Source organism: Dendrobates tinctorius, unplaced genomic scaffold (assembly GCF_039654945.1).
Source record: "Dendrobates tinctorius isolate UK_male_01 unplaced genomic scaffold, ASM3965494v1 ptg000060l, whole genome shotgun sequence".
Taxonomy (NCBI): domain Eukaryota; kingdom Metazoa; phylum Chordata; class Amphibia; order Anura; family Dendrobatidae; genus Dendrobates; species Dendrobates tinctorius.
The window spans coordinates 46,438,515-46,451,851 of NW_027361728.1; the positions used below are offsets into that span (position 1 = coordinate 46,438,515).

At 40.6% G+C, this 13,337-nt stretch overlaps 1 long non-coding RNA gene across 1 annotated transcript in view; it reads right to left on the reverse strand.

The window, feature by feature from the left end:
• Nucleotides 1-4,834: 4,834 nt before the first annotated feature.
• The window catches only part of LOC141092769 (uncharacterized), a 32,939-nt gene continuing 24,436 nt past the window's right edge, over nucleotides 4,835-13,337 (reverse strand). The window contains exon 3 of the long non-coding RNA XR_012232906.1: nucleotides 4,835-4,980. This is a non-coding gene — a long non-coding RNA (uncharacterized lncRNA). The remainder of the gene's footprint in view (nucleotides 4,981-13,337) is intronic.

Below are 13,337 nucleotides of genomic sequence, written 5' to 3' on the forward strand. Positions count from 1 at the left end.
GAAACTAAGCAGACAAATGGTTAATGTCAGAACTTTACTCAATAAGTAGACAAATGGTTATTCACAGGCAGTAGTGAATAATAGGTAAACTGGTATTTGCTTGCAGAGAAGATTACACACTGTGTCAATAGAGATGGAAGTGTGAGCAGCACCCGTAGTACAAGATAAGAGTTTGTTATCAGGCACCTGTTGTAGCAGAGTTTTACCAGTATTAGCAGAATTACTTCGCTACCAGGCAATTGTTGAGCCAAAGTTGAGAGTGCAATAGGATTTTCAGGTCTGAGCTAGGAAGTAGTGCCGGATCATGAAACAGCAAGCTAGTGTTTGCTGAAGAGATGATTAGACAGCTGAGAGAAGTGGATAATGAAGCAAACTCATGGAGTGCATGTGGTGTCACGGGGCAGTAGGGGGAAAACAGGAGACGTGGAACCTGGGCCCCTGAACTGCCCCTCAGGCTAAGGAGGTGCCCTGAATTTCCTTAACTTGGGGGTACACTTGATGGTAGTGAGGCCCAAGTCCCCGACCTGTCCCTGTCTCCTGTTTAGCCCTGAACTAAACCCCCAACCCCCTCCCTGGGAGGTGAGACAGAGAATAAAGTGAACTGCACAAATAACAAGAAAGGAAAATATAAAACAGACACCATGGGGTTAAAGCAACTAAAAACCAAAACTTAGCTTTATCTGTTGCCAATGCTCCAAGCAGCAGAGTAATGCACCCGATCAGCATTCAGCAGCATCTCCACTGCTCCAGATAAGCTGAACCCCCTCTGCACCAGGTAGGTCCAGCCTTCACCAAGGTTGGTTAGCAAATGACCAGTATTACCAACAGTGAATTGCAGCACGAGGTGACCTTATAAAGGGAAGTGGGAATAGTCACCACCTGCTGACTAACTAAACATGTAGTAACACCAGCGGTCACCGGGGGGGAACCCAGCAGCCGACCAACTACAGTTGTAGTAACACCAGCGGCCACCGCGGTCAAAAACCCATATTAACCCCCGAGGGCCAGAAAGGAAAAAGGTTTATATAAGAGAGTCCAGACTCTGACACAGATCCAAAAATGGATCGTGACATGTGGTAGCTGAAGGCTATGCTTTTTGAATATTCAGACATCAATGGCTCTCCTAAAAAGGCGAGTGGTGATGTCAAAGGTGTTTTTTCCTGAATTACCACAGTACACTGGTGAAGAATTGCACAAAGGGAACTGGCCTTATGGGAAATAAACAACACCAATGGGTTCATATATCCACAAATAATACTGCTCCCCCCTATATTAACCCTAGTAAATAAAATCATAAGTGAGAATTCTTATTTAAAGTAAAATGTAAATTTAACATTAAAAATATTAAAAACACTTTAGACAAAAGTTTAAGTACAAAAAGTGTCCAAAATGAAGTTTTCTGTACAGAACTACTTTTCAGCTTAGCATCTACATAGGCAAAAAATTATGTATTTTTTCTTTCTGTTAAATTGCCTAATCCACCTTGCTCGGTGAATGGTTCATTACATAATGTATTTGAAAAGGAGACCTGTTCTGCCTCTTTCTGCTTTCTACATGCTCTGGATCTGCAGTTGCTGTGATTATAATAATCCTTAATGATATAATCTTCATTGATTTTATCTTTTATTCTATCAGTAAGCTCATTGCAGCCAATGGTTCATGGAGAGACATGTAGCGCTGTTATCTTCACTGAAGTAAAACTCTTTATTTCAGTTTGAAGGTACAATAAAGGTCACACAAATGTATGACTTTTTCAAATTGCTTCTGTTCATATAATCTTTTAGGTTGTAAAACAATTGTGTCTTAAAGATACAATGAATCCTGGGTGTTTTTTATTAAAATCTTTAAAGATCAAAGTTTTAAATACTTATAGCTACCGTAATGGGAAATACTTGCTCTACATGCTTAAGAATTCTTATTATGTATTGTATATTCTGCTATATTTGACCATGGTCTTGTGGAGACGTGAACCTGTCTTTGACATTGTCTAAACTGTTTGCTAAATCTGATCAGTTCACTTTAGGTGAGAAAGCTGAAGGACTACTGAAACATTATTGCTGGGCTATTGTAAGTGAATGCTACATAAATATTGATGCATATACATGATGCTTTATTCTGTGCCACAGTATTGTATGTTTCAATGTCAAATTCATGGAGGTCAGTTCTGTAAACCATGTCTATGTATGCCAGGTTTTTATCATGTTGGGCATATTTCTCAAAACATATTTAGCCATAACTCAAGGAAGAAGTTAAACATTCCGAAAATATGCCCCCAAATTTCAATACAGAAGATTTTGTTGGACTATAATGCTCCAGATGATAACGTTTTGTATGTCTAGTAAGCAAAACAGTAAGGTGCATGTTATGGACATAGTTAAACTCACCATTGTTTATTAAGGGTTTTGTCACCATAACAAATAGTTACAATTGGAAAGAGCTTATAATAACAAATATTTTTGCAATTTAACTCTTGTGAAGAATTCTCTCTGGTCTCAAGGATGGCAGGATTTTTATTTTTTTATTATAATTCTGTGGTCTATATCAGTGGATGGTCTCCTAGGTAAAGATTCCTGGCAAGGAGGAAGCTTGATGAAGGCAAGCGGTGCAATAAGAGATAAATAGGTTATGGATTTCAAAATTCACTTGTCACTGAAAGTGGTAAGGTGCAGGGTAAGCTCTATGCTCCTTAAGTCCCCTTCACACATAGCGAGATCGCTAACGATATCGCTAAAGCGTCACCTATTTTGTGACGCAACAGCGATATCGCTAGCGAACTCACTACATGTAATACTTACCTCTGACCCGGCTCCTCACTGGATATTGCTGATCGCACGAGATTGTCCTGGTCCATTTCTCGTTGTCGGCTTCCTGCTGGCGCTGACGAGCGACTAATGGATGCGGGAGGAAGTTGTCATCAGAGCTGCCATCTGACAGGTAAGTAACGACCGCCGACCACTGCTACGTCGCTGGAGATATCTGCCTGTTTGGCAGCTCACTAGCGACCATTTAGCGATGCACCAGCGATCCTGACCAGGTCGTATCGTTGTCGGGATCGCTGGTGCATCGCTAAATGTAATGGTGCCTTTAGACTCAAATTTTTCTCGATTTGGAAGGTGCAATGTTTATTGTTATTTCGTAAAATCAATAGCCAATGACCATGTAATTGCAAAGAAAAGAAAAATAAAGACAACACGATATATAGCACACTGCCACCTTCTGTCAGTCTCCCACAAATCTGACATTGATTGATAGCATTTTCTTACACTGTGAGACATTAACAGCAGCTTTTTAAACATTATTGGCTGTTGGCAGTATATACAGATTGGCTCTCCTAGTCAAAATTAAATTATCGTTCATTGGATTTTTTAAGCTGAGTACCTCAACCAATTGGTGCTACTGTACTGCTTCTGGAGCAGTTTTACTTTTTTGTGCTCATCCATTCCAAAATGATTCCCCCCACCAGAAATAAAAAATGAAAAGTGTTCTCCTAAATACACTCAGTAACACAAAACTTCTCAGTGGTGTTACAGGGCTCTTTTGGTATGTAACTGGACCCAAGGCAGTAGTCATGTGAGTGGGCCGCCTTTTCCACTCTAGAGCAAGTTACAGAAAGTTGAGTGTTGAGGGTGTGTAAGAGCGAGATTACTTCAGAATCTGATACCTCCATCTTCCTTTTTTATAAATTTGGTGCAGTACTGCTTCGTTTAACCCTTTCAATCAGGGAGCCAAACCAACTTTTACAAACAATGTACTTTTTATGCACAGCCAAACTGGTGAACAGGGAGTAACAGGTTATGCACTTTTCATCGCCTACCATAAACTACACTGGCTACTGCCCAAGAGTTAAAGTAAGCATTTTGATCCTGGTAATAGGTACAGCAATTTACCTGGGTATAGGGTCATATGGGTCCAGGTGTATCACTATGATCCTATTACCCTGTTTCTTTGCTTAATCTAGTCATAAAAGCCTCAGTACCAAAGCAGGGATCTATTACCCTTTCCCTTAAGGTTTCCTTTCCACTGGAAATTACGTTTTCTGGCCTTTCTTTGCAGGAGGTTCCCACTTGCCTGTGATGACTGCCGCCTTTGTTACTGGTCTCTCTTCCTACTGAATCTTTTATATTCCACCACTGGTCCACCTGTGCTCTCCCTTTCACCTCCTCCCCAACTCTGACTCCCACCACTCTTCATCACTTCCTAAATCCCTAAAATCTCCCCACTGGTCCCTCAAGAAATCCGCCTCCAACCAGGGGCCGGATTTGCAGTTAACACTGCAGGAACCTGACACACACCATGGCCATAGGGAAACATACTTTTTATATTAACTTAACACTCAATAAGACATATTTTAACATTAACTCAATGAAGTCTTCGTGGGAGGGACATGACAGCTCGCTCACACCCTCTCAAATAGTCACATATCAGCTCTAAAAATGGCTACCATTGACAGATTTAATGCATCTAACTCCATTTAGCAGATCCCAGAGGTTGCTATGGCCTTCATTCTTTAACCCTTGTACAGGGATCTCGACTGAGATAGGGTTCCCTGTATTGTGGCGATGAAGTCAGCTGAAGGCAGGCAAAAGTAGTCAGATATTCAGGTCACCACCGGTCAGCACCAGGAGGGCAGATAAGATTAACAATAAAGAAGCCCACTCAGGGCTCACAGAAAGGAAAAATCTAAGCAACTAGGAATTAACCCCATAACTCCATTACCAAAAGTCACAGTAAATTTAACAGCACTGCCTCATCTCCTTATCACCCGCAACAAAGAATATGCGGTGCTACCCAGTGACTGAAGGGGAAACAGAGGCGATATGAACTGGTCTGAATGTGAATATTACATGTGCGCATTTGCCCTTTCTCCTCTGATGTTGACCAATTAAAGCTGGGACTCACCTGCAGAGAAATTCTGTGCTGCACATTGGTTGATTGAAAGGAAAATTTCCATCTTTATTACTGAGTTGCATAACTTTAGAACTGAGGAGCACAGAAGAAAAACAAAAATTGTTCCACAATCAGTAGAGAAGCATCAAAAAATCCAGTGGAAAGTTTAACACCGCAGCTTCAGCTATCTAGAACAGAGCTATAATCAGTGATAAAATATATATTTTCTTATGTTTCTATGAGAAGAGAATGAATGCAAACATTCTTTAACTACTTCAGGCTGACAAAAAGGCTAATTGTGGAATTTTGTAATGGGATCATTAGAATGTAGATGTAGTCCAAAATAAACTCTGCCCCAATGATTGCTGCTCTTTGCCCAGTTCTGACAACTTTTAGAAAATGTTTCATACATATATTCAAATGATGTCAGAAGCTTTTTTTTTTTTTATAAGCTTTGCTTTAATAAACTTCAGACTTTGGGTTTAATGGTCTTCTAAGCAGCATTTTTCACATACTGTACAGCAGAAAAGAGAAAAGACAATGATATCACATTCCACATGCGGCAAACAAGCCTTTCCATAATCAGCTCCATGCCCTATATACAGAAATTTTGTACTCAGTGTTTTTCCCTGCTGGTTACAAATAATAATTTTGCAAGTATGATGTGGCAGAAAGAGATTAGTGTCAAATGTACAAATACCTGATAAGCTCATTTTTAACAACTAACACGGTTGCCAGAAAACGTATTTATGCTAAATAAGTAGAAATAACAGAAAAAGCAAGCGCATTATTTATGCTTGCCCAATATCTACAACCTGGAGAAGAAGTACTTGTTTCGGGATTTATAGCAGGACATATGTCGCATTATACTGTGGTGCCTAATCAAAGAAAGTGACTTAACATTTGCTATTCAGAAAGTATCCCCGGTGATGCACTACAAAGACTGCCTGTCACACTGAAGAGAAAACAAGTGCTGTTCCAGAACAGTTTGCAAAGTGACATTTACTAAACTGACAAAATGGAAAAATGCTATAGATTTGCTTTAGACATGGCTAGTCAAAATCACAGTTAATATTGTGGCAGCGTAAAAGCATCCAATTGCGATTGTTGATATCTGACCTGCATGCACTATCAATTTAAACACAGACCATTTTTATACAAACTCCATTTCATGTACCATGAAATTGGACTATAATGCATTCAATCACCGGTACATTGTAATGTCTATGGTTAAGGCCTTTTAGAACAGCCTATGAATCCAATGTGCCTTGGGCTTTATTTCTAAACTGTCACAATAAAATATGTAAAATCTTTCCACTTTGATATCCTTTCCTAAATTACTAGCTGATGGAATCTGAAGTATTGCACATCTTTAAGAGACATTTTTTTAAATTTCTACACGGTATAGAGAATCTACTGATACTGATACAGTACAGCATTACCGGCCTTAGCTCTGTGCGGTACCAAAGGGCACTGGCTGTAGACTGCAGTGGGGTCAGTTTATCCCCCCACTTGGTGCCCCAGCACACTCTTCTGTCAGCTTGGCACCCAAACTAAATAGATGAGGAATAGGTGCATGCATCGCACTGTCAGGCTGAGGAGGCTGAATGGTGTCATGTACTCAGCTTCTCTACCTACTGGTTCTCTGAAGCCCCGTGTATGAAAAGGCTTTAACATAGGAAAGTATAATATATTCTATATAATATGTGTTGCATGTGTGTAAGTACAATGTTAATGTAATATGTGCAATTGTGTGAAATCTTATGAGTAATACATGTATGTATGTGATTGTAATTCTGCAAGTTGACATTGGAAACGGTCAGTTTTTCCATTTTTCTGACAAACCTGACATGGCAGTTTAGGTCTGCCATCATGCTGTCATGCACCACACTCCAATAGTAAGACATGGTACAACATTTACTTTTATGGGCCAGGGCAGCAACTTCAGCAGTGACTGTACCATGCCGAGTCCTGACAGAGTATAATATGCACACTGTTAGGATTTGGCTTTACTTGTCTGTCTGAGTGGTCATCACATCACTACTCATAAGAGATTTTGATTCTTGTGGTCACATGCCAACTAATTTCTCTTCCTGCTTCTCTCAATGTTCTTTGTTCTTTTGAGAGAAGCAGATGAGGTGTTACTTCGCAGATTACTGCCAATTAATTTGAGTGGTCCCGTTGCGACAACTTGAACGGATAACCAGCTCATATCCTAACAGTGGGCATATTACATTCTGATAGACATGATACAGTTACAGCCAAAGTTGCTGTCTGAACCGACAAAACCCTTTATGTAAATTGTTTACTATTAACAGAGTATGGTGCATGACACCAAGATGGCAGACTGACTGTCATGTCAGCTCTGATAGAAGAGCAGAAAAACTACTGTCTTTTTCCAATGTGAAACGGCAAAATTACAAATACAAAAATAGCAACCTGTCAGACTTAGGGCGGTTTCACACGTCCAGATAATTCAGACACCGGAAAATCTGGTACCGGAGCTATCCATGTCCGTGTGTCCATGTGGACACGTGGTACCTCCGTGTGGCACACTTGTGGAAACCGTGTGCTGCAAGTGTGCCAGATCAGGACCACACGGATGCCACCTTGAAGAAGCACTACAGTAAGCACTGTTCCCAGCGGCTAATGCTGACCGCAACTGTAATTCTGCTCTCCTGCTCTGCCAGCACGAGAGCAGAATGAAATCCCTACGTGGGTTTTCCCTCATGTTAATAACCAACCAGACGAAAACTTACAGCTGGGGGCTGCGACCCTCAGCTGTCAGCTTCAGCCAGGTTGGTTGTGAAGAATAGAGGGGTCCCCACGCTGTTTTTTTTTTAATTATTTAAATAAATAATTTAATAAAATGGCATTGGGTTCCCCCCTATTTTTGACAACCAACTTGACTAAAGCCAACAGCTGAGGGCTGGCTGATATTCTCAGGCTGGTAAGGGGCCATTGATCTTGGCCCCCCAGCCTAAAAACAGCAGTCCCAGCTGCCCAGAAAAGGTGCATCTATTAGCTTTGCCCGGTTCTTCCCATGTGCCATTAAATCCGGATTAGTAATGGAGAGGTGTCAATAAGACACCGATCCATTACTAATCCTACAGTAAAGAAACTGTTAAATAAACACAGTCATACAATAAGAATAAATTATTTTAATGAAAAAATACAACACACACATTTTTATTATCTTTATTATACTATTAATTCCATTGCAAAGTCCTCGTTCTTCTGAAAAAAAGGTGAACATAATAAAACAAATCTATACATTACCTGTCCGGCGCTCAGTCACGTCCCACAGCGTAAATCCATCTCGTGGGTTAATATATTTACAGTCGGAGTGCTGCTAATACAGCTGCTGCCGACTGTAACTGACTGGGGAATGAATGGAGCAGAGCGCACTCAGTGATGAGCGATGACGGCACAGCTAGTTACTGAGCATGCGCCGGCTACTCCATTTTTTTCCCAGTCAGTTACAGTCAGGAGTGGATGTATTAACAGCGCTCCCACTGTGCATTTTAATGCAATGTTGTGGTGACCAAAGAAATGTAATTCTGATGTTTTGATTTTTTTTTCTCGCTACGCCATTTAGTGATTAGGTTAATCCTTTTTTTGTTGATAGATCTGTCAATTCTGAACATGGCGATATCAAATATGACTATGTTTGATTTTTTTTATTGTTTTATTTTCAATGTGGGGTAATTTGAACTTTTATGTTTTTTGTATTTTTTTCATAATTTTAAAAACTTTTTTTTTTTACTTTTAGCAGGCTTCAATAGCCTCCATGGGAAGCTAGAAGCTGCCACAACTCGATCGCCTCTGCTCCATAGAGGTGATGCTCAGATCACCTCTATGTAGCAGATTTACTGCATTGCTATATGAGCGCCGACCATAGGGTGGCGCTCACAGCAATCTGGCATCAACAATCATAGAGGTCTCAAAGAGACCTCTGGTTGGCATGCCGACACACCGGTGACCCACAATCATGTGACACGGGTCACTGGTGAGCGCATTTCCAGCCGGATGGAAGGAAGTGATTGTTAAATGCCGCTGTCAGCGTTTGACAGCGGCATTTAACTAGTTAATAGCAGCGGGTGGATCGCGATTCTGCCCGAGGCTATTGCGGGCACATGTCAGCTGTTCAAAACAACTGACATGTCCCGACTTTGAGGTAGACTCATCGCTGGAGCCCACATCAAAGCGGGGGTGCTGCCATCGGATGTACTATTCCGTCCGATAGTAGTAAAGGGTTAAAGCATTTCTGGCTATGGAAAACACCAAAAATGTGTGAAAACCACATATGAAAACAGACGTGAAAAATGTCTTCTGGTCTTTGTGTGTGGTTAGATAACAGTGAGTGCCCTTATAAATAGTGGTTCGTGCCACCTTTTCCAATGTCACTTTATAAAACAACCAAGGCACAGCTGTAGCTCTTTCAACTGGAAGATGAAAACTCTTCTTATGCCATAAATGAAAATTCTTTTTGATGGAATTATTAGATTGTAAGGGTATATGCAACAGTATTGGTATTACTGTATCTGTAGCAGTGACATTGAAGCATCTACAGATACTTTACTAAATCTGCGTATAAGGCCTCATTCAGATATCCATTTTTTCTCACATACGAGAAGAACGGATCGATTTTGATCAGACATTGATCAGAGTTTTATTAGACTGTCATCTGTGATTCATCAGTTTTTCATGTTCGTGGAGAAAAAAAAAAGTTTCTGCAGCTTCTCCTTTAAGACAGTCCGTGAAAATTGTACCACACTTGGATGTCATCTGAGAGCGGTGTCTTTTCTTCATGAATCCATTGACTAGCACAGCCGACCCTCGGATCAGAATCGGTCATGTCTCTGCAATTTTCCGCAGACTGCTTGGTCCATGAAAATATCAGATATGTTACTGACCCCATAGATGATCACAGGTGCGAGTGCTGTGCTTTCTGTGAACACGATGGAAAGCACTCGTACGTGAAAATCAGATTTATAGTAACACAAACACTTCCTAATACCAAAATAAGCTACGTTTTAGTCTATCACGCATGTTCTTGCTGCCTTTTTTAAAGAGTAAAAAGGAGCATCATATTTTTCAGACACTGATTCAACCCTAGTAATGATCATATTGACGTAAATTTTAAAAACTATATTGGCATAGTTCTTACATTCCGTTGATGAACATTGACCATGTTTCGTGATGTGGGCTACACAGTGCCAAGACAATGCAACACATTAACACTATATTGCATCCCATGTAGAAAACACATAGCCATGAGCACTAAAAAGTGCACGCCTAAAGTCAAACGGTGTCCACTGTACTGTGCTAAAACATTGCTTACATCGTCCCCATAGCTTTAAGGGTTCCCACTTACGTCAATATTAGTTATTTCCTTGAAAAATAACATTCCGAAAAGCTGAAAGTTCAATTTTTATCAATGCTATTTCTGTTTTATTTCCCAAACCTCTAATAACAGAAATCACACCAGCAACAAAAGTCAAGACTGCGAGATTTGCTACAGAAAACAGCAGTGGACTATATTGGAACAATCTCAAAGTCATATAAATTGCTATTACAAAAAAAAAAAAGAAAAAAGTAATAAAAAAGTAAATAATTAATAAATCCATTAATATTTGAATATAGAAATGATGACGTTGCTGCTACTATCCTATCTTTTCCTTTTCTTTTGTCTCCGTTGGGTAAATGAAGCCGTTGACATTAGAACAGAACAGATACTGAATGCAACATGGTCACTATAGTGCAAAAGCAAAGATATAAATATATAATACAAAAGCAATGCTATACACAGCAGTATATATCATTTCCCAATAATCTTTGCATTTTTATAATTTCATTTTATTAAATATTTAACATTTTGCATCAACTAATTTTAATAGAAAGAAGACAAAAAAATCCCCGAAACAGAAGATAATGGTCCATTTTACATCTGCATTGTTGTCCTAATGCTTCCAGAATAGCTTTTAGGAAACATACAGTGAATGGCAAAAATGAGTAAACTATACCGGATCATTCCATGCTTCGCTGGGCACTGCTGAGCACAAGGTTGTTTCTCTGATTGCTAGGACCTGACCACCATACTGAATTTGTTTTGTTGGCTCTGTGTATTAAATGTTGCCTTGCTGACCTTCATGCATTGCGCTTGAATCATTATTCCTTTTTAATAGCAGGATGCCGCAATGCACAAAGTAGCTAGGATGGTGTAAATGTAGTTTTATATAGTATAAAGTGTCATTAGTAAAAGACGTGACAAGGAATAACAGAGATAAACATGCTTGTATTTTATAGACCAAATATAAAATTAAAAAATGTAATGTGCTATCCCTCTTATAACCCAACAGTATTCTCATATAGCCAATTTATTCCAAAGTAAAGAGATTTTATTTTTCCAGATATGGGAAGTGCATTATTTTTCAGCTCAAACCTACGGCCATGTAAGCCGAGAGGACAAGTGCAAAAGTTTTATTATCTTGCAAGAATCAGACCTCAGCATCACCTTAGAATATTGATAGGAAGAAGATAAGGTGTCTTACCAAAGAATGGTACTGCTTTTTTATAATTTTTTGCCCCTGAATGTATTAAAGGTTGATAACTTTCTAATCGCTGTGGGTCCAAACACCAAGACCCAAATGTGCCCATAAATGGGATTCTAAAAATGCCTCATTCGAAGGGTCAATTAGCTGCCCATGTGCACCACTGCCCTATTTAATATCTATGGTACTAATGGAAATAGCTGAGTGCAGATGAATGCAGATGTGGCATGCATGCTGGGGCCACCAATCCATTCTGACATGGCACTTCAGGGCTTAATTCTCTGTATCCCAGCAGTTTGTGAATTCTGCGAATAGATGATGTCTTGCAAAACTAGGACTTCACTTTAAATATTTCAAGAATGAGATACAGATGTCAGTTTGTCGCCATGCAGCACACTGTTGAGAGCCTTATCGCTGCCACTGGTTCTATTATGTAAAACAGATTCCTGAAAGGCTTGAACCATTAGCAACTGGTGAGTGCAGTAAGAATATTTTCGCATAAAATGGTACGCTCACGTTATTGAATTGCTTTATTTGTTAGACAGCATGAAAATAAGCAAGTTTGCAATTGACTTGCTTTTGTATCTGCTGTCTTTCTTTTGCCATGAGAACTTTTATCTTATATACAGTGCAGCTTGTTGTCTTGGAGATTCGTCAACCAGAGTCTGGATGAGTATGTGTACTAGCTTCATTTCAGGCTGAGGAGAGATGCTATGCATCTTTCTCCAGACCATTGATTTCCATACAACAATTAACTGCTCACGTCCCTTGCCCTCTCTCTCAACTCTTGGTCTGTTATCTATCCTGTAAGATTTCTGGACCCTATCACCCAGCTACCAATATAGTTTATATAGTAATTCTCCTAATCACAGCTCTCACCTTCCTAGACATGTGCTTCTGTTTTCTCTATATGCAAATATAGTGATAACATTATCCAGTCAGCATAAGAACACTGAGAGACCTAAGTGTGTCACAATAGCAGAATATGCTGATCAGAAAGAAAGCAACTGGACCAGAACTCTCACTCAAGAAAGAGGATCCGGTATCTATCACCTCTCTGACAACCCCCAGAAGCAAGAAAGTAAAAGGCTGTTCAACAGTGTGATGATGAACACACAAGGTGAGTGTGATGACTACTGGATTTGACCCTCTGGGTCATGATACCAACCCACCCAGGGCAAGCTAACCTAGTGAGGACCACCCCATATACAGGGAGTGTAAGGGCCAGACCCAGGGGGTGAAGTACCATGACTGCTGGAATCAGGTGGTTGGCTCACAGAAGACACGAGTGAGTGTGTCTAGCAAGATGCAACAGGGAGCATGCAGAATACAAGAGTGTGCAAAGCTTGGACACAGGGGCACGCGAGGTATGGGATAGTACAGGGCGTGTGCAAGGGAGTACGGAGGGTTCAGGACAGTACAGGGCATGAACACGGGAGCACACTAGGTACTGGGTAGTGCAAGGCGCGTACACGGGAGCACACAGGGTACAGGAGCGCGTATGGCGTGTAGTGACAAGCACGCCCGGGTATGAAGCAAAGCAGAGCGTGTGCAGGATAGCACGCCTGAGTACAAGGCTAGACAGAGCTTGTGCTGGGAAGCATGCCTGGGTGCAAGGCAAGGCAGAGGGTGTGCTAAGAAGCATGACAGCACAAAACAATCACTGACCTCAGGGAGACCAGTCAAAGAAAACACTGCGGCAGCCGGCACAGACGCTCAATCAGTGAAATCCTAGGTGCAATGCTCCCTGGGAAATACGAATATGCAAATAAATTCCGTGGAGCCTCATTTAAGAGTCTCAAACACGGGACTAGCCAGATTTTCCTCCAGGGAAGGACCCAGCCAAGGGGTGGCTCCTTTCAGAAACCACCATTACCACCATATTAAGTGGCCCTT